Genomic DNA, 22,468 nt, shown 5'->3' on the forward strand with positions numbered 1-22,468 from the left:
CCCCAGGGTGGCTGCTAGCAGCATGAGGACCAGGCGAAACTTATTTTTTATGTCAGACAAAAGAAATGGGTCCAAGTTAAGTTTTAATTTGTTTTAAAATTCTGGGTATGACACTCAGGCTAAACTTATTTGCTTTAATGACTTTACTAAAATATTCAAGAGGTCAAAAAATATCACATATGGGCCAGAGAAATGGCTTAGCAGTTGAGGTGTTTGCCTGCAAAGCCAAATGACCCAGGTTTGATGCCCAGAACCCACGTAAGCCAGATACACAAGGAGCACATGCATCTGGAGTTGGTTTGCAGTGGCTAAAGGCCCTGGCGTGCCCATTGTCTCTCTGTTTGTCTCCCTTCTATCTTTCTCTCTCTGCTTGCAAATAAATAAATAATATAATAAAAAAGAAGAAAAGAAAAAAGTATTAAAAATATCAAATATTAGTTTAACTTCAGAGCACACTGCCTACAAAGAAGCAATAATCTAATATACACACATGTAGATATAAGAGAAATATTCCCCCCAAACAGTTTATGATAATAAAAACAAGAAAACCTGAGCAATCAATTTGGGGGCATTGACTGTATATACAAATGGGCCTTGAGCGTTACAGCTCTAAGGGTGCTCTGGGTCTGAGGGATCATGATGGAAAGAAGTGAGGCTGTTGGGTTCAAAGCAGTTTCCCTCTCCCTCTCCCTCTCTCTGTACTGCCCTGAAAACTGATAGTCAAGGGGCTGAGAAGACCTCTGGTTTTATTGTTGTTTGTTTTTGCTTTTTCAAGGTAGAGTCTCACTCTAGTCCAGGCTGACCTGGAATTCACTACGTCATCTCAGTGTGGCCTTGAACCCACGGCAGTCCTCCTACCTCTGCCTCCCAAGTACACCACCATGCCCAGCTAAAAATATTTTTAAAATATATTTTATTTATTTATTTGAGAGAGAGAGATAGAGAATGGTAGCACCAGGGCTTCCAGCCATTGCAAATGAATTCCAGATGCATGCATCCACTTGTGCCTCTGGCTTATGTGGGACCTGGAGAATCGAACTGGGATCCTTTGGTTTTGCAGGCAAACGCCTTAACTGCTAAGCCATCTCTTCAGCCCCCCCCCCTTTTTAACCAAAAAGAATCTGGGGATGTAAATAGCTTCTGAAAGATTGAAGACTGATGAAGGCATATGTCTAGCAGAATACAGAGGGGTTTTAGTGAGCCTCTCTGTATAACAATATCATTAGTCCCTTACACCAAGCTATGGGTAATAGCAGAAACTTGGCAGAGACTGCATGCCCAGGTGCCACTGCACCCCACTTTTTAAAAAAATATCATCAGGCAGGTAGGTTTCACTTCTCTCATCCAGGGCCTTTCCAGAAATTATTTTTAAGCCCTGCCCCATGCTCTTCAAGGTGAGTGACTCTTCACTTATGGTGTGATCTGTACCTACACTGGGGCTACTCTAAGAAGATCATAATTCTGGGATGCTGAAAGAAAATGAAAATATCCCCACTCCCACTCACCTCTGTTGAGTAGTAGACTTAGAGAAGAGGAGGATAAAAGCTGAGCTTTACTAAACATCTCTGGAGGATCCTAGTCTCCCTGAAGTTCATTAAGTAGCTTCTGATAAATGCTGCGGACACTTTCTGCCCGTGGAGAGAAGGCTTGGGTGGTATTGGGAAAGGCTGGGTTGATGGTTAGCTGCAGGCTGTGAAGGTCTTGTTCTAGAGCCCACACTGCCCCCAGCGGAATTTATCCTGACCAGAAGACTCTGAAAATTTCTCTCAGAACTGGCTGCCCTGGAGTTTGGAGATTGTTGTTTGGCTGAGACTTAGGAGGTGGGTGGTCCTCACACTTAACTTCTCTGCAGCTGCATGGTATGCATGACCTGCTGATGGAATTCTTTTGGCAGCCAGCAATGACTGAGGAACATGGGGGAGGCCCAGGGGTTGAGTGGGAGTAGGCCTCCCAGTGGGGTTTGGGGCACTGGGTAAAGGTGCACACCGAAGGGCTGTCGGCTTCAAAGATTAGCAACTATGGCCCAAGGGCCAAACCAGCCACCATCCACCTGTCAATGAAATCTTCTTGAACACTGGCAATCCTCATTTGTTTCCATGTCATCCATAGCTGCTCTCATGAAACAAAGACAATATGGGGGGGGGGGAGGTCAGTCAAAAATGGCATCTACTCTCAAAGGCCATAATAGGTACTGTCTGCCTTCTTTGGAAAATGTATGCTGGACCCTGGTCCAGGTGATTCAGACAAGAGCCCGGGGCAGTCTGAGACTACAGCCCAGATGGTTCTCAGTTGTGCCACCTGGAGCCACCTCCGGAGGTCTAGAAGGATGGAGGACACCACTCCAGTACTACCAGGCTGCCCTATTAAGTGCCCCTCCTCCACCACAATGCCCATAGGCCACAAAGGTTATGACAATGCTGATATTTAATGATATATTCTACATGATGAATCCACACATGCCAGGACATGAAACCCCAGACTCTCCTAAAGAAGCAGAGAGCTGCTCAGACACTGAAGTACCAATGCCCGTGAATGGCTGCTGTCCATGGAATTGGGGAACAGTGTAGGACCAGTACTGGAAGTGAGTCACAGTTAGGGAGGCCCTGGAGAGCAAGTCTTCCTCAAGATTCTGAGCTGTCCTGTCAAGTGCTGGATACTGCTGGTGAAGAAGCAGATGTTCTGAGGGAACAAACACAATGGGAGGGTGGATGGAAGGGACTCAGGAAGCCGGTGGCTTGTGGTCAGAACACTGTGCACCCAATCTTAACTTTCCTTTGGCCAGTAGTTGGAGGAAGGGGCCTTTGGCCTACCAGGGTGACTCCCAAACTGAATGCTAGTTCCACCGAGAGCTATATCAGGATGTGGGCTCCTTCCTAACTTAGGAGTCATTTCTTTTACACAGTCAGTGGTCCCCAGGGGACCCTCTGGGCTGCCTCTGTGTGATGTGAGCTTCCAAGAGGATGGAGTGCTCTATCCCACAAGGAGCTAGCTACTGTCAGATGTCAGTCCTTAGCTAAGCTCATAATTATTCCTCTGATAATGGGGTAGACTGGCTTTAGGAGAGGCTGTCGCTCAAGTTAGAATGCCCTTGTTCCTGACCTTCAGGTGTGGCAGCCTTGGAGGACACAGGCAATGGAGGGAGGACAATAGGCTGTTTCTGACCTTCCCCTCCATGCTCTGAGTCAGCGAAAGGTCCTAAGATCTGCACACTCGGGCAACAGTGATTGCAGAATACATTAGATTCCTGCGGAAGGTAGGGGACAGGATGAGGACCAGATAGGGGATGTTTTACTTAGGTACATGACACAGGACCAAAGGGGGGGGGGTCACAAAAATAGTCTGGAGCCATATGGTGTAGGAATCAGGTAGGTGCAAGGTTGGAGTGAGAAGAGTTGGGAGTACAGGTTGGCAAGGACCCTACAAGTACCTCCTTGCCTGTTGTGTTCCCCAATACAGCTCAAGCAAGGGGTCTGAGGATCCTACCACTGGTCCATTCTTGGGACACTAAGCATGGCTATGTCACCTGCTCTATACCCCACCTAACCCCTACAGGACCCACAGCTGTGAAAATAAAGATGAAGAGCTTCCTGCCTTACATTGTTCTGGTCAGAGTTGTCCTGAAAGGGACAGGTGTCGATGCTTATATCAAATTTCTTACAGATGGTCTTGCCAAGCTGAAGTCTAATGGAGAAAATTACTAGAAAATCCACCTGCAGACAGAAAAAGACTGAAGTGAGGAGTCTTCTGCTGCCCTTTGACAGACTGTGCCTGCGGTCAGTGTGGCTTGAGGCACAGACTCCTCCATTTGGCCTGCCATCAACTCCCTGGAGGCAAAAGCCAGGAGACTCTTTTCTGGGCTGGAGAGCTAAGAGCCAAGGGCAGAGGGTCTTAACTAGAGGCTGGAGAAAGCCAAAGGCCGCATCCCACACCAGCCATACATCTCCCATTTCATCTCCCACAACTCCACTCTACCACATGGAGAGCCCAGCTTCCCTCTACTCAGCTGTCTGCATGCATACCTGAACTCCCAAAGGACAGGGAGGGAGGTGGCTCTGTGGTGTCTGCTGGAATCAGAGCTCCAAATGCTTTGACCTGAGCCCCAAAGGGTGAAGTACCCAAGTGCAAGCGTGACTCCGCGCACACATAGGACGTCTCAGGAAGAACTTCTGCTCCTGCTGGACGTGCTCTGAAGTCTTCCTTCTGCTTCTGCCTGGTCCATTCCTCCTTCATTCCTTCTTTATTCCCCACCTGTTACAGTCAGGTTCACATTACTGGTAGAAATCACCCAATCAAGAGCATCTTGTGGGAAAAAAAAAGAGATTCATTTTGGCTTACAGCCTCGAGGAGGAAGCTCCACAATGGCAGGGAAAATGATGGCATGAGCAGAGGGTGAACATCACCCCCTGACCAACATAAGGTGAACAACGGGAACAGGAGAGTGTGCCAAACACTGACAAGGGGAAATTGGTTATAACACCCATAAGCCCACCTCCAACAATATACTCCCTCCAGGAGGCATTAATTCCCAAACTCCATCAGCTGGGAACCTAGCATTCAGAACACCTAAGTTTATGGAGGGCATCTCAATCAAACCACCACACAACCCTTCCACTCTTTCTTCCCACCATGCTGTCTCTTGCCCTAGCTAAGCAGAGTCAGAGCCACAGATGAGACCAAGGGCAGCAAGACCAGCCAGGATTCTGCACCCTGGATCTCCAGAGGCCTCAGCACTGTGCATGGGTGGGGCTCTTCTGCCCCCCTGCTGAGGAAAGAGGGGGGCCAAGCGCCTTCCCCAGGACCAGAAGTGCAGCATTAGATGAGCATTGTGATCCTGAGGACATCTCAGCACAGGAGGACATTTCAGGATTCAGAAGATGGGCAGCAGAAGAGGGGCTGATGCTGTCAATAAACAGAGTGGGTCAGCCAGGGACCTGAGCAGGAGGGGATCTGAGAGGAGCAATGGAGCCATCAGGTGGCTCTCAGGACAATTGCAACTTGAATGGTTTCAGGACAGTTGTGACATCCCAGAACCCCACCACCTCTCCTCTCTGCTTCTCTTCCTTTCACTCTCTTACCTTTTTTGATTGTTTTAAAAAAAGTTTTTGTCTCTGACGTAATGTTTTAGTCTTTGCCTATGGATATTGGTGTGCATATCTTTTCAATGGCTAGTTCTGCTTAGAAGTGCCTATTCTAAAGTTATTGTTAACATTGTTGCTATGAATATTACTTTGAGCATCTTCCTTATTTTGACTTTAAACTCTTGGTCCTCCTACGCAGCCTCCCCAGTGCTGAGACTTCAGGTGTACACCATCATGCTTGACCTAAATGTATTCTGTAAATGATTTCACAAAATAATATTATTGGAAACATATGTCTTGCATATTAAATAGACTTACTTAAAAACTTTGTAAAGACAAGCCAGGCATGGTAGCACACCCTTTAGTTCTAGCACTCAGGAGGCAGAGGTAGGAGGATCACTATGAGTTCGAGGAACCCTGAGTGAATTCCAGGTCATCCTGGGCTAGAGTGAGACCCTACCTCGATTAAAAAAGAAATTATAAAGATGTATTATAACCCTTGAAAGTAACTGAACTAGGTTAAAGGTAATCCAAATATGGACCACAGGTTTGAACCAAGACTCACTGCCCTGCACCATCCTCAAACAGTAGCAGGTGCAGGAGGGCACGGTAGAGCAGGCGGGAGGGGATCACCCACCTGTGTCCTTGAGGCGCTCAGGATGCGCACAGCCAGCAGGCATATTTGTGTTTGCTCTGCTGGTTAAATGTATTTTTGGTAAATGTCTCTGGGTCCAGGAAACCAGGGTCTCTGACTTGCTGCTTTAAATAAGGTATTTCCTCTTCTGAACACCAAGCAAGAGTCCCCTGCAGGTGGAAACTTAAGAGAAGCAGCAGCGTGGCCCAGGGCAGAGCCCTCTGCCTAACTATCCACAGCATGATGCTTCAGGCTTGGGCCCCCTGCGGCTGCCCTTGCGAGCCCTGCTTCCACACGTCCAGCCTCTAAACTCATCTCCTGAGCCCCAAACTCCTCGCTCTGATCTGATGGGCCTGTCTGCCAGGCCACCAGGTCTCTTTCACACAGGGCACTACTTTTTCCAGCCAAAGCTCAGCTTCTATCGGGGCGGCGGGGAGACAAGGCTCAGGCGGGGCAGGTTTGGGGATCAGCAAGAAGGGGAGGGGGAGGGTCCTCTGACTTGAGTCCCAGCCACACTTACTCCCTGTGCCTCAGAGGGTGCCCCATAATCAGGTGCTGAAACCAGGACGCGAGCTGGGGTTTAGCAGAAGGCGATTTCTAGAGAGGCCAGTAGAGGGGGACAGTGACAAGGGAAGGGACGGAGAAAGAATGTACTTGGAGAGGGTGTTCATTCCAGAGCCACAGAGGGGCGCCAGGACTCCTCTCTAGGCTTGATGTCGCCGGGGTGTTTGCGTCTCAGCGTCTCTCCTCCCCCACCCCACGATGTGGAGCAGGCAGGCTCACTGCCCAATGGTGCCCACTTCAGAGGTGTCCAGAGTTGAGAAATCCCAAGGGCAAAGAGCATCCTCATGCGGCTCTGTCTACCTAAGTCCGTCAGGGGCTTGTACCCATGGTGCTGTACGGGCATCTTGGCTGCTTATGTAAGTGGTACCCCCTCCCTCCATGGGGTTCCCCTGAAGGACGGCCATTGGCTTCCGAGTCCTGAGGCTAGCGAACCACATGACAAGAAGGGCATGAGAAGCTGGATCTCAGGACCCTTGGCGTTGTGTCCCCGCGTGGTCAGGATCATCACAGGTCAGTGAGCCCCGATTCTGGACGGAAGGCTGGCCTCTGGGGAGACAACCCCGGCAGCAAATAGGGCTGACAAGTCTGAACACTACAGTCTTCCTGAACAAAACTGAAGCCTGGTCCTGGTGAAGGGTGCTTTCAGCTTTCATCTGTAGTATGTGTAGCTTCCAAGGGGACCAGAATCTCTGGAATAACTCTTTTCTTTAAGATTTATTTTTACTTATTTGTTTATTAGAGACAGAGAGAGGGGTGGGAGGGAAAGTGAGAATGGGTGTGCCAGGGCCTCCAGCCACTGCAAAGGAACTCCAGATGCAAGCACCACCTTGTGCATCAATTTACGACCTGGAGAATCGAATCTGGGTCCTTAGACTTCATGGACAAGCACCTTAGCCACTAAGGCATTTCTGCAGCCCAAATCTCTGGAATAACGTATTAAGTCCTAAGTTCCCTATCTCAGGATACTGACCCCAGAAAGGCTGTCTTGGCAGGAATTTGCTCTTCTCAAGTGCTCAAGTGGGTTGAGGAGAGCCTTGTCTCTGAGGCACACTTCCAATGTCGCAGATTCTAAACACATCCCTGAGGATGTCACAGACAAAATCTGTGAGGCACAGCTCAGTGTGAGGGCCCGGGGAAGGGGTGAGGGCTGAGGGTGGAGGGCAGACACACAGGGTCAAGAAGAGAAAGAATAATGTGCTTGATGATGAGAGAAAGGAGGGCTTCTAGGCCATGGCACCAGTCAACTGGGAGGTGGCTCAGAAGAGCAGGGAGTTGGCTTTGAACCTGACAGCTTGGACCCCCCCCAAAAAAAAAAATACAGTGGTCCTGAGAGCTAGGCTCCCAAGAGCTGCTACTGTCTCGTCCTTCCCAGCCTGTAGACCCCATGTTGCCCCATCAGGACACACTCCCTGCCCCGCCGCTCCTGACTCCACTGTGCTCAGCCGTGGTCCCCAGTAAGGCCCTGATCCCTGTTCTAGGAGAGCCGGGGCATGTCTGTCTAAGTTTCTGCATGTCCTTGTGGCTGCTCTATTCTGGGCATGTCCATGGCCACTGTCCACTTTCCCCTACCACACAGCCACCTCTGTTCCATGGGGGGCGGGGAGATGTTACACTTTCTGGTTTTGTCTTTTTCTTTCTTTGTTTTTTTTTGTCACTAAACCTGTGGCTGAAGCATGAGTAACATGGCTTCTTTGCTGGACAGTGTAGGTGTGCATTGAGGGGTGAGCATGGAATTGTTTGTTTTGGAGACAGAGGCTGAGGAATCCTGTGAGAACTGAACTGCTGACACACCTGGATAGAGTGTGACCTACCCAGTGGTGGCAATAGTGGCATAATATTGCTCATGTGGTAGCAAAGGAGGAGTTGGCAAGGCTGTCTCTACCGCTCAGTCAGCAGTCCCATCATGAGGGCCAGCCCCACACACTGTGAATCCCAAGGGTATGTCCACCCCTGCTGCTACAGAAGGGATGGCTGGAACTTTTGAATACAAGGTCCCTCAATAAGGGCCAACAAGAGGGTCAGGATCACCACAGCCAGACTGGAGCCATGTGTGGAGTCATTGCTGGCTTTTGGAGGAGTGTCCAAACTCTCATATTCATAGAGGCCTGAGATTGACATCCCTTCTCTGGGCTGAGAGAGGCAGATATTTTAAGACACATATCAAGTAAAGTGACGGGAGCCCTGGGCTGTAGAGCTCCAAGTGCATGGGCAGAAACCTCACAGAAAGCCTGGGGTATCTGGCTAGCAAGTTACTGCTTTCTGTCTATCCTTGGACTCTTAACCTTTTTTCCATATCCAGGCTATCTCTTTTCTAAAGGTCTCCTGACTCCTCTATCAAGAACTGTCTCACTCAACTACGTCCCGGCAGGTGTTGAACTTGCTTCTGGGGTAGCAGCTCTCCGAAGTGTCCTTCTTTGTGCTCAGGCTCTGAGCACCCATGTGGGTCACACCGAGGAAGGTCTTAGTCCTCCAGTGTCACGGGCCTTGCTCCTTAGAAGCACCAAGGACAGAGGAGATCAGCAAACACTAAGACCAAATGGTCAAGCTATATATATCTGTGAAGCTGAAAATGAGGTGGTGGCGATAGGCAGCCAGCTGCGGGATGTGCTCTACACTCCCGAGTGACCTCTGACTCTGCAGCTGGGAGCCTTCTCTGGGCTGTGGCCCTGTCCTCTCTGCCAGTCTCACTGATATCATCTCGTCCTCTAACTGTCCAGCTCTGTCTGGTCCACTCCTGCCTTGGGCTCTGTGGGGCCCACTGTGTCCAGGATCATCTGCTTGGCTTATGGGCTACCTCTTCAAGGTCCTGAACCTCCCGTTTGACATCCCCTTTAGGAGCCCTCAAATATCCCCATATTTTCTGGGGGTCTCTCACGTGCTGGAGCACAGATGGCATCTGGAATCCAGGAAAGCAAAAGAAGACGGGGCTTAGAGTTCAGCAGTTTTTACAGGTAGAAAAGACCCGAGAGAGTTCAGGATTCCAGGGCCCTTCTGCCCCCTCACCCCGCCTTTCCCCTGGCCTCTAGCCTTAGCTATTTTGTCTGGGGGCTTCTTCTTAGATGAGTTTTTGGTTGATTTTGAATTTTCGGATGAATCCCTGATCTTCTTTCAGCAAATTTCAACTGAAAAAGAGGACAGTGACTATATGTGATGTTGGCAAAAGGAAAAACTCAAAGACAAACATTGTCACCAGGTACATGAAGCCTAAACTGACGATCATGTGACACACGTGCAGATCCAAAGTCACGGAAGCCCATTCCCAGGGCCCTACTGCTGGCGTGTGAGGTCTATCCCCTTCAGCTCAGCTATGAGCTAAGAGGAAGATTGGTGTGTTGTGGGGACACGGATCTTTTTTCTTTTTCCTTTCCAAGTGGCCAGAGCTGGCATTTCCATCTCTATTTGTTTATATAGAAACCAAGGCTTCTGTTTAACTTTGGGCAACATGTGGCAAAGTGTTTTTGAGGATGGGATGAAAGAAGAGAGAAAAACCGTTTTCTTATGTAAATACATTTCTGTTATAAAGGTGTGTGACTGCTGACATACTTTCTATGAAAATGTCTTTTGATAGGTGTGGTGGCACAAATCCGTAATCTCAGGACTCAGGAGGTTGAGGCAGGAGGATCAGGAGTTCAAAGCCAGCCTGGGATGCATAGTGAAACTAGTTTTAAGAACCAAGAACTGGGAATGTCATTCAGTGGTAGAGCACCTGCTGAGCATGGACACGGCCCTGGGTTCAATCCCTCATACTCCCTTCCAGATCCCACAGGCTCTGTGGCCTTCCCTCACACAGCCTTCACTGGGCTTGGGCGTTGAGCACTGCCAAGTTCCCGCCTCACACTGACCATTGTTTTCTTTCCTGTCATGTTGGTGCTGAAAACACAAGCCGAGGCTGAGGAGATGACTTAGTGATTAAAGGCACTTGCTTGTGAAGTCTTCTAGATTGGGTTCAATTCCCCAGGCACCCATGTAAAGCCAGGCAGGCATTTGTTTGCAACAGCAAGAGACTCTGGTGCATGCACGCGCGCGCGCGCGCGCGTGTGTGTGTGTGTGTGTGTGTACACACAAAAATTAATTTAAAGTGCCCTTCCTCTTAAAAAGCCAAAACCTATATTTTAGATTAATAAAAGTACAAAAATGTTATGGTAACACTTTAACTAGGTAAAATGTAGGTTTCAATATAATAGAAAATCCAGCTAAAAGGCTTACACCAAGCAGGACCTTCTTTCTTTCTTTTCTTCCTCTTTCCTTGCTTGCTTCCTTCCTTCCTTCCTTTCTCTCTTGGGACAGATACTGATAATAGCAGCTACCCCTAAGCTCCACTTCTGCCAGGCACCCCCTTAGGTGCTCCACATGCGTGGGTTCATTAAGGTCTCACCGTGGGACAGTTAACCTAAGTGATGGACAGGTGGCATCCTTTGTTTGAAGTCTCAGACACTTCAAACCTGAACCTGAGCACTGCCGCCTGCTGCAGGCCATCCAGTGGGTAGTCGAGAGTCACCACGTCGGCACATGCAGGTCCAGCTTCTTTGTTACCTCTGCTTTTCCCTATTTCTTTTGATTCTGTTCTTTCCCTCTGAAAGCTGGGTGCCAGGCACCTGGTCTGGTTTCTGTGTACATCTGTCTAAGTGTTCCTCCAGGAAGTTACAGGGATGTGGGACTGCTATGCCAATGACGTTTCTTACGATACACATTCAGAAGTTGGTTGAAAGTGTCGATATTTTGTTTAGGGTCAGCACTCTTTCACATTTCACTTTAAAAATCCTTTGGTCCTATTTTTCTTCTAAGCACATTATTTTACTTTTTACTTTTTTTGGAAGTAGGGTCTCTCTGTAGCCCAGGCTGACCTGGAATTCCCTATGCAGTCTCAGGTTGGCCTTGAACTCACAGCGATCCTTCTACCTCTGCCTCCCAAGTGCTGGGATTAAAGGTATGCACCACTGTGCCCAGCATATTATCTTTTGCTTATCATATTTTGGTGTATGATTCAACTTGAGTCTCAGTGTGTGTGTTGAGGTCTTCAGGGGGCAGAGGGCAGGCTAGTCACCCTCTGGATGCACAGCTGGCTCTTCTTTTTAAAAAAAAATTTTTTTGTTCATTTTTATTTATTTATTTGAGAGTGACAGAGAGAAAAAGAGGCAGATAAAGAGAGAGAGAGAGAGAGAGAATGGGCACGCCAGGGCTTCCAGCCACTGCAAACGAACTCCAGATGCTTGCGCCCTCTCGTGCATCTGGCTAACGTGGGTCCTGGAGAATCAAGCCTCGAGCCTCGAACCAGGGTCCTTAGGCTTCACAGGCAAGTGCTTAACTGCTAAGCCATCTCTCTAGCCTCAGCTGGCTCTTCTAACACTGTTTATAACACAGTTCATTTTTGCTACCTTCCAATTCTGCTGTGGCTTGAATATGGTTTTGTCCCTCCAAAGCTCACATATCCTAAAAACATGCTGGTTGTTTATTGGTGGGGTGAAGGACATTACAATTTAACCTTAGCTGGGAAAGAGGGAAATGCCAGCATACAACCAAGCTTGGACATACGTCCTGGGTCTGCCTTCCTGGGCCACTCTGACTCCTGACCAGACCTTTCCCTGGCTTGGTCTCTCTGCTGTGTCCTGTCATGGAGGCGTGTGGTTTGGATCGCGGCCTTTAGAAAGTGCTTCATGTGTCAGTCGTTGTAACTGACACCATCGTTAATCCCTCAAGCGTCCACATGATGTGCGAGTTCTGCTTCATTCCTTCATTATTTGAAAATACAATTTTTGTCTTGTTCATTTTCTGTTGCTACAACAAAACATATGGGGCTGGGACCATTACAAAGGAAGGAGGTTTATTTAGCTAACGGTGCTAGAGGTCGAAAGCATAGCATAATACAACAGCATGCTGACCAACCTCCGGCGAGGAACTCATGGCGGTGAACATGTGTGGAAGGGTGGCCACATGGTGAGGGAAAGACAGAGGCAGGACCTTGACCTTTACAAGAGCCCTCTCTGTGACAAGCAGTGCACTCTAGTAGAGCTGAAGCACTTCTCAGCTCTTGTCACAGTCAGCATCGCACTGCTGGGAGGAACCTCCACACCAGACACAGTTTATGTGAGGAATAGGAGTTACTTGAAGCTTACAGATCCAGGGAAAATTCCATAATGGCAGAAGAACCTGGCCCCGTTTGTTTGTAGGTCCACACACAGCAACTATAAGCAGCACCACCAAAAGCAGGCACACTTCAGGAACTCCAGGCAGAGCTCAAGTACTCTGCATACCTTAGGCTGGAATTCAGATTTGCCCCCAGGAACAAACACTGTAGGGCTGGGTCACAGGATCTGCCCAGTGAATGGCATCCCCTCGAGCCAGGTAGCTTGAAATCCAAGAAACTTTTTTTTCTTAATATTTTTATTTATATTTATTTATTTGACAGAGGGAGAGAGACAGAGAAAGAGAGAGAGAGACAGAGAGAGAGAATGGGTGCACCAGGGCTTCCAACCACTGCAAATGAACTCCAGACACATGTGCCCTCTTGTGCATCTGGCTAATGTGGGCCCTGGGGAATCGAACCAGGGTCCTTTGGCTTTGCAGGTAAACCCCTTAACTTCTAAGCCATCTCTCCAGCCCCAAGAAGTTGGTTTTTTTAAATTAATTATTTATTTATTTGAGAGCGACAGACACAGAGAGAAAGACAGATAGAGGGAGAGAGAGAGAATGGGCGCGCCAGGGCTTCCAGCCTCTGCAAACGAACTCCAGACACGTGTGTCCCCTTGTGCATCTGGCTAACGTGGGACCTGGGGAACCGAGCCTCGAACCGGGGTCCTTAGGCTTCACAGGCAAGCGCTTAACCGCTAAGCCATCTCTCCAGCCCAAGAAGTTTTTTTTTTTTTGAGAATGACAGACAGAAAAAGAGGCAGATAGAGAATGGGCACACCAGGGCCTCCAGCCACTTCAAACAAACTGCAGATTCATGCTCCACCTTGTGCATCTGGCTTACATGGGTCCTGGGGAATTGAGCCTTGAACGGGCTCTGAGATCATCAAATTGACTTTCTGAGCTTCAGATTCGGTCTTGAGTCTCTGGGAGTACAGGTCAGTGGTAGAAGGCTTGGCCTAGGATGTATAAGGCCCTATTCCTTCTTCAGGAGAGAGTGAGAAAAGCTAGCGCAGTGTTGAGAGAAGCTTCATGCAAGTTTTGTGTTCTAGCCTTCAATCTGGCATATGCCAGCCTTCCTAGGGCCTCCTGTCCTCTCCTGTGACATGGTTCTGTGCCAAGTTTAAATGCTGTGTGACTTTCATAGCACCCTGTAACTGTGGGCTAATAGAATGTGCCCTCTCCCCCTTCCCCACTCCAATGTCAGAATAGGATTTGGAATCTTTCTTAGTGGGAAACAAGGCATTGGCATCAGAGGGGATCAGGAAAACCTTCCTTTCAACTACTCCATTCGTTTCACAATGGCACTCTGTTATTCAACCCCTTTCCGGGAGTGTTGGCTTTGGGATTTTCTTGCTTTGAACCACGTTATGCTGTAGTGCAGTGTTTTCAGAACTCTTCATTCTGACTGTCTGGGGCAGTGTTTACAGCTCTGCCCTTCCTGCCAAAACATTCTCTTTAACCTTGGCCAACTTGACCACTGCAGTCTTTTGCCTTTTCTAATGGTTGTCCAGGCTTGGACAACGGCTGCTTTCTTCTGGAAATGACGCTATTCAGAGCTCTTTTTGGATCTCTTGAAACAGTTTCCACGGAATTTGCCAAATTTCCACTTCCTCAATTAGTGTTATTTTGCGGCCAGCCCCAAGCGTCCAGCAGCGGCCCTTGTTTTGGACATTTCGGACAGAAAGCCCATGATGCGGGTCATGCTTCCTTTTGAAGGACAAAACACCAACTCTATTTTCAGCCTTCTTTACTTTTCCAGGCACATCAGCTATTCCCAACCGAGTTAACATCTTTTGAGCTTCACCACAGTCTGTGTGAACCCAGATGAGGGATTAGATTTGGAATGTACTTCTCTAGGGCCTTGTACAGTGGTTCCAGCTAAGGGGGAACCTGGAAGCATATTAAATGTCAAATATTGGAGGTAGGTTTGTGCCTGGACTGGTCAATAGCCCTCTTTAATGTCAGCATGGAATAAACATGGCAGAACTTCCTTGTGAAAACTCAGGGCACTGGGGAGGTGTGCCCTCTACTTTAACATGTCCTCAGAGGGATACAAGGGCCTTGGTTTCAGCGTTTGCTTGTGCTCAGGAAGGGGTTGCCAAGGGCTGCTTGGTCCAAACCTCCCTTTGTACCAGGGAGCCCAGGGCTCAAGCCCGAGTCCTCCAGCTGCACAGCATCCTCACGGTCCTTTGTGCCATTCCTTCCTCACCCCCCACTCCTGTTGAAAGTACTTAGGGGCTTTAGGAGACAGCTCAGAGGTTGAAGATGCTTTGTTTGCAAAGCCTACAGGCCTAGGTTCAATTCCCCAGCATCCATGTAAAACCCAAGGCAAAATGACATGTTCACCTGGGTTTCCAACATGCCTATATCAATGGGAGGTGGAACCAGGACAATGTTCTGATTTGTTTGCAGTGCGGCAGTCTATTTGCAGCAGTGGGGAGAGACCCTGTCTCAAGGAGGTGGAACATAGACACCTCAATATTGTCCTCTGACCTCCACACACTGACATGCATGCCATACACCACCTATACTGACACCTATATTCACCACAATAAAGAAATCTGTTACAAAGAAATTTGTTACTTATGGAATTTAAAAACACATGGATACTGAAGATTTATTTGCAGCATCTAATGCCTAATGCAGTGAGGTCTAGAGGTCTGATTTTTTTTGACAAAATTAAAAATTTTCCACATTATGCCAAATTTCATTTTTCCACCAGAAAGTTTCCCATATCTGTCACCTACCTTTCAGTAATTGAAGGCACTGAAATCTCACTTTATGCCAGAAATGCTTTTTTAAAGGACAAGGTTATTACTCCTCCCCAATGTCAGAATGGGCAGCCTTCTAATGGAGACCAGCAGGGTTTGGATCATAGCCCTTTCCTCCCATTAGGACCCACTGCACTGGTCTCTCTGTGCTGGGAGTCTACCGCATTGCAGAGATAGGCAGGAGTCTGCCCTGTTAATGCATACATAGTGAATTCTAGGCCAGCCTGGACTACAGCAAGACCCTAATGTGAAAAATAAAAACAAATAAAAATCCACATGTGCCTGAGAAAAATGTGTGTTAGGACTGTGAGTAGGATTTGGATTCTGTCTCTTAGCCTGTGTCTCCATGAACCCAACCACTAAAATTGAATGGATTAAAAAGCCAGATGAAGACTGTCTGAACCACATATCTATTAGTTACTTTTGGCAACTTAGCTTCAAAAATGCCCATGGTATTTATCTGTCTCCCGTAAGAGCTCTCAGCAAATTCAGACCCTTCCCCATTCCATGAGCAGGCAGTGATCCCATTGCCTATCAGCTCAGCATAGTGCTGTGAAAGCAGAGCGCACTGGGCCCGAGGAGACCACTAATGCAGTGTGGAACTCATGGTTGTATTAAGGATGTTGCCAAATGTTGCAGTTACCTTCTCCTTACTGGGATAAAGCACCAGACCAAACAGAGTCCATGGAAGGAAAGGATTTGTTCTGTCTCACAGTCTCCAGGGGAAGGAAGTTCCGTGGTGGCAGGGGAAAGCATGGCATGAGCAGAGGCTGGTCATCATCTATGCCACAGCAGGTGGAAAACAGCCACGGGAGAGTGAGCAACAGGAGCTGAAGAGGAGGGAGAGCTGGCTCTAACACCCCAGGCCCGCCCCAACAACATATTTCCTCCAGCAAGGTTCCACCTGCCAAATCACCATCAACTAGAAACCAAGCATTCAAAACACATGTGTTTATGGGGAACACCTAATTCAAAGCACGACACTGAAGTTACCCACTAAGTGAGCTAAAGCATCAAGTAGGGCCTTGGGCTTGACATGACAGAGGAACTCTTCCTCAGGTTGTCTCTAGAAGTTACTGACTGTGAGATCCTAGCTATAGCACCATCTTGCCATGGAAGGGGTGAACGAGCAAAGACAAGAACAAATTAAGAGGGGCACGAGCATTTTGATGGGGAGCCATGTTCTGGTGGTGGTGAACTAATTTGCAGTTTAATGTATGTAGTTATGAGAGTGGGAATTGTAGTGAACTCATGTCAGGGGTGAGGCTTATCCCTTGAAATTTGCATTGAGATGTTTAGTGTCAGTACATAGGCCTTTATGAATTGAGTATATTTTGTTCTTGTTGAGACATTTGAGAGTGCAGTGGCAGGTACAGGTAGATCATACAAAATAATGAACATGGAAATAGTCAAAGAAGAGATGAAACACGGTCTTCTGAAACTTACTTTTCTCTATAACCATTCCTATTTTTACCAAAAGTAATCAAAATTAAGTAAGTTTGCAAAACAGGTCTAGTCCCCTGAATGCATAAATATAACCAAACTAACCACATAGGCTTTTTAAAATTTTGTTCTGTTGGAAAATTTGACATGTCACCTCACATTAGACTTAAACAAGCTTCACTGCTTAGAAGCCAGATTAAGGAAGCCAGACATTCCATGCACACTCTTAGATAGGCTATTCTAAGCAAAGCCAGCATTTCCAATTGTATCCTGTTATTAAAAAGAACAGATTTTGGTTGAGCTTATGCAAATAACCATAAAACTTCATAAAGCAAAGATACTCAATAATAGTTTCCAATTTCTAGAAGGATCAGAAAGGAGGAAAAGTAGATGTTCTATTTTTTGTTTACAAGCATATATGTTTACCAGTTTGGGGTAAACTATAAATATAGATTAGGAGAAAAAAATTCTCTCAAATCTGGGGAAAAAAAGCATATAAAGTCTCAGGATATTCTAACTAAAAAGTTTTAAAATCCCATAACTGTCTTCTTCTTCAGCTCATTCAGTTTCATGTAATTCATTCTCATTCTGTTTGGTCTTGGCCAATGATTTGGAAAGCCCATCATTGTTTTCTTCACTAGGGTTTGAAAAGGTGTTGTCCAGACCAAAGTTAATAGAAAAACTGTGTTTGCCCTTTTGCCCTTTCCACGAACCTCTTTGAAGGCACACAATTTTCTGGTTGTAGTTGCTAGTAAAAATCACCCAGGAGGACATCAGAATGAACCAATGTAACTGTGTATAATACTTAAACTATCCCTGATTGAAGATGTGTTCAGAATTTATCTTTGTAGCATACAATTATTTTAAAATAGCTTGAATCCCTGCTCCCACACGGGCTCCCTACCCCTCCTGCCTTCCAATTGACAGAAGCTCTCTGCATTTTCTTCTCTTTCCTCTATAAATCCCTTGTTATATTTTAGCTCACTTCCCTCATGGGTTCTCAGGACACATGGACATATCCATTTTCCCCTCCTTGGTTCGTGGGCCCTCCCTCTCCCTCATATATTCCTGAATAAAATTGTAGTGGTTCATAAAAAAATAGCTTGACAGCTGAAGAGATGGTTTAGCGGTTAAGCACTTGCCTGTGAAGCCTAAGGACCCAGGTTCAAATGTTAACGAGGTAGGGGGAGGGGACTGTGATCAACATACATTATGTACATGTAGGAAAATAATCACTACAAAAGTAAAGTACAGAAAAGATAAGTAAATTTTAGTAGTGGCATTCACATGGAAATAAAACACTCAGTGGGTTTGACTTTGCCAAATTCTTTTGTTATAGCCAAAGAAAACTGTGGGCAAACAATAAAACACCTTTGGTCATTTATAATTTTAGCTAGCCAGTAGGTCAAGAGTGAATTCATGATTTGAAATGAAGCAGGTGCATTCATTTGGAGTAACAGAATCATGTGCTCCACACATATCTACCTGCTGGTGAATCGTGCTTGGCTGACACCTGCAACCTCCCTTTCTGTGGCTTTCTTGCATCTAAAAATTATAAAAGTAATCCGAGCCGGGTGTGGCGGCACACACCTTTAATCCCAGCACTTGGGAGGCAGAGGTAGGAAGATCACTGAGTTTGAGATTCCACAGTGAATTCCAGGTCAGCCTGGGATAGAGTGACACCCTACCTTGAAAACCAAAAAAAAAAAAAACAACAACAACAACAATAAAAAAAAAAACAACAAGTAATCCATATCCCATTTTTTTCCTGTTATGCCTCCTCCATTTCAGGCTAGGTGAAGAGTCTAGCCTGCCAGGGAGCCATTATACATGCCACTATAGATGCTGACCAAGAGAAAGGTGCCTCTGGAAAACCCCAGTGGGGTGCTGGCTGCTCTGTTTTCACAGGAAATGCCTTCCAATAGCTGGCCACATGGAAGAAGCCACATCCCTGTAGGACGGAAGGTTCCATCAGGTAGATCCTAGTCCAACGTGAGTGCACAGGTGCTGTGTGAAGGCTGGCCCATGTGCAGCCGGCATAGCTGGAGCCAGGCCACTCTGACCATTTATAGTGCTGCTGGGGACCAGGCACTAGGGGGTTACATTACTACATCATAAACTCCATATACATTGAACTCTGCTGTTCATTAGAAGCAGTGATTTGTTTCATTAGTGAGATAATATTTCCATGATATTATGCCTCATAACAGCATCCCCCCAGCTTGCAACACACAAATAAAGAGGGATGAGACTACTAAGGAGCATGCATACGTTGCTCATATCAAGAAAAGTCTGAATTCTGAGTACATCTGGAGCAGGCTTTGGGGCTGCATTTACTAGTTATTAGTCACTGACTTCTCTTAGCTACACATTTGCCCTCTTCCAAGAGGTGGTGCCAGTCAGGGATAAAAAAAAAAAAGACATTTTAAAAACAGACACTACTGGAAAAACAAAAAAAGGAGAAGTGAAATTTTCTCTATGTGAAGATGACATGATCCTATGCTTAAAAGACCCTAAATAGACTCCACCAGAAAACTCTTCAATCTGATTAATACTTTCAGCAAAGTACCAGTATATAGAACCAACATACAAAAATCTATATACTAATAATGAAAATGACAATATTCATAAGAGCTTATAAAAAACAGGACTGGAAAGAACCATTAAAAGCACTTGCTGGGCTGGAGAGATGGCTTAGCAGTTAAGTGCTTGCCTATGAAGCCTAAGGACCCCGGTTCAAGGCTCAATTCCCCAGGACCCACGTTAGCCAGATGCACAAGGGGGCACACGTATCTGGAGTTCGTTTGCAGTGGCTGGAGGCCCTCGCGTGCCCATTCTCTCTCTCTGTCTGCCTCTTTCTCTCTCTGCCTGTCACTCTCAAATAAATAAATAAAATTAAACAAAATTAAAAATAAGTAAATAAAAATAAAAGCACTTGCTTATAAAACCTGAGGCCCAAGTTTGACTCCCCAGTGCCCATGTAAAGCCAGATGCATAAATTGGTGCATGTGTCTTGAGTTTGTTTGCAGTGGGTGGCAAGAGACCCTACTGAGCCCATTCTGTCTTCTCTCTCTCTCTCTCTTGATTTTTCTTTTCCCCTCCCTCTCTCTCAGCTTACAAATAAATGAATAATATAATTTTTAAAAGTCAAAACAAACCTAGGAATGGAACTTAACTATAGACATGAAAGGACTGTACAATGAGAATTTGCAGAAGACACTTGAAGATGGAAAAGCTGCCTATTCTTACAGGTCAGCAGAATAGTCAACCTACAGTCAATGTAATCCCCACCATAATTGCAATAACATTCTTCATTAAAGTAGAAAAAATTCTAAAATTCACATGGAATCACAAAAGACCTCAAGTAACCAAAGCCATCTAAGAGAATAATAATTTTGAAAGAATTAAATTACCTGATTTCAAGCTACACTACAAGATATAGTACCCAAAACAGCATGCTATGGGCATAAAAGCAGATACAGTAGATTGAACAGAATAGATGATCTAGAAATAAAACCATTCATGCTAAAATGTGTGTGTGTGTGTGTGTGTGTGTGTGTGTGTGTGTGTGTGTGTGTTGCAGTCAGGTTCACATTGCTGGTAGGAATCATCCAACTAAGAGTAGCTTGTGAGGAAAAAGAGGTTTATTTTGGCTTACAGGCTCGAGGGGGAAGCTCCACGATGGCAGGAAAAATGATGGCATGAGCAGAGGGTGGACATCACCCCCTGGCCCACATAAGGTGGACAACAGTAACAGGAGAGTGTGCCAAACACTGGCATGGGGAAACTGGCTATAACACCCATAAGCCCGCCCTCAACAATACACTGACTCTAGGAGGCATTCGTTCCCAAATCTCCATCAGCTGGGAACCTAGCATTCAGAACACCTAAGTTAATGGGGGACATCTGAATCAAACCACCACAGTGTGTATGGAGGAGAGAGAAAGAAAGAGAGGAGGAAGGGTAAGAGGAGGAAGAGAGAGAGAGAAAGAGAGAAAGAGAGAAGGAGGAGGAGGAGGAGGGGAGAGAGAGGATATATAAGAGCAAGAAGACTTTTCAAAGAGACAAGATGCTCATGTCACATAGATACATGGTGTAGCTTTCAGTTTTGTGAATCTGTTCTGTTTAACTTCATGAGCAGTGAAATGTATCTTACAGAAAGAAGACATACTCCTAAGATTTGTTTAGGTGAATAACAGTTGAACCCATCTGCCCACTCTCCTTCCTTTAAAAATAGAACTTCTGAGCTGTAACTTGGCCCCTGACCACTGAGAGGAACTAGCTCCCAGGCCTTGGCAGCTGGGTGAGGCTCATTAAGGAATGTTTTGGCCAGAGAGATGTGAGCAAAATAAGTGGGCCACTGAGGTTTGCAGCATCATCCTGCCTTGCCCTGATACCACTGAAGAGAATTTCTTCAGTAAAGTCGCTACACAGCTACTAGCAAGAGGGCAACCGAAAGGGTTTGTGTTTGGAACATGCTGCCCCTAAGAATCATATTTCCTTGAGAAATTAAGCAGGAGCAGCAGTGCTTTGGAAAATATGCTTCAGGGTAGCTTAAAAACAGGAACAGAGGGAAAATTAAAACTCAAAGGAAGAATGCCAGCTATAATGGTTAACCTTTTCTTGTGCCAACTTGGCTTGGATTTGGTGAATAGATTTCTTATTGTTGACTACATGTCTAGTTGTGATTGTGAAGGACGCAGTGGTGTGGTTAGCAGGCATACTCGGTGGCTTTAAATAAAGGGGCCATGCATGATAACATGGCTGGATTTTATCCACCTACCTGAAGGAGCAAACACTGGGATTCACAAGAGAAGAAGGCATTCTGCCTCAGATTGTAACACGTAAATCCTGTCACCTGAAAAAGTCAGGATTTGCCAGACCTCACAGTCACACTAAGCCACTAACAGAAACTAGAATTTGTCTTTCCTAAGGCAGGTCATAGCAATTAATATCCCTCCACCTTTCTTAGCACAGAGTGTAATGAGGTCATAGCAATTAATATCCCTCCACCTTTCTTAGCACAGAGTGTAATGAGGTCATAGCAATTAATATCCCTCCACCTTTCTTAGAACAGAGTGTAACGAAATTCTTAATTAGGCACAGTGATGCATGCCCATAATCCAAGCACTCAGGAGGCTGAGGCAGGAGGATTGCAAGTTACAGGCAAGCCTGAGAAACTTATTAAGATCCAATCTAAAACAATTAGGGGCTGGAGAGACTGTTCAGTGGTTAAGGTGCTTGCCTGCGATGCCTAAGGACCCAGGTTGGATACCCCAGTACCCACATAAGCCAGATGCACTAGGTGGCGTGTGTGTCTGGAGTTCATTTGCAATAACTAGAGGCCCTGGTGTGTCCATTCTCTTTCTCTCTCTCTCTCTGTTTCTCTCTTTCACAAATAAAAAATAAAAATAATTAAAATTATCTGAACAAACTTGTCTGAAAGTAGTACTAGACCCCATTTTAGAACAGGTCATGCCCCAAGGCACTAAGGGGAGTACATCTGAAGAGAGAAGCCAAGAATCTAGACAGCCCTTTCTGGGTTCCTTCACTCTGTCTGTCAGCATTAAGCCAGAGCTCCACCTCGCTGTCACATTTCTGCATGGTTGGCCACGCTTCCATCGTGCTTGTGCAATGAGTCTCCAAATCCTCCAGGACCCTGGAGCTCTGGACAGCTGAATGTAGGTGGTACCTGGAGAGCCCACGGACGCTTCCTGTCCCTTCCCCAGACCTCACTCCATACAGCCCGCACTTGTGCTCTTCATATAGGCAGATGGCCCTTTACTGCGAGTTGCTTTATTATATTTATAATTATTGCATTTATTTTTGTTACAAATGAAAAGTTTGAG

The sequence above is a fragment of the Jaculus jaculus genome, chromosome 8 (genome assembly GCF_020740685.1).
Source record: "Jaculus jaculus isolate mJacJac1 chromosome 8, mJacJac1.mat.Y.cur, whole genome shotgun sequence".
Taxonomy (NCBI): Eukaryota; Metazoa; Chordata; class Mammalia; order Rodentia; family Dipodidae; genus Jaculus; species Jaculus jaculus.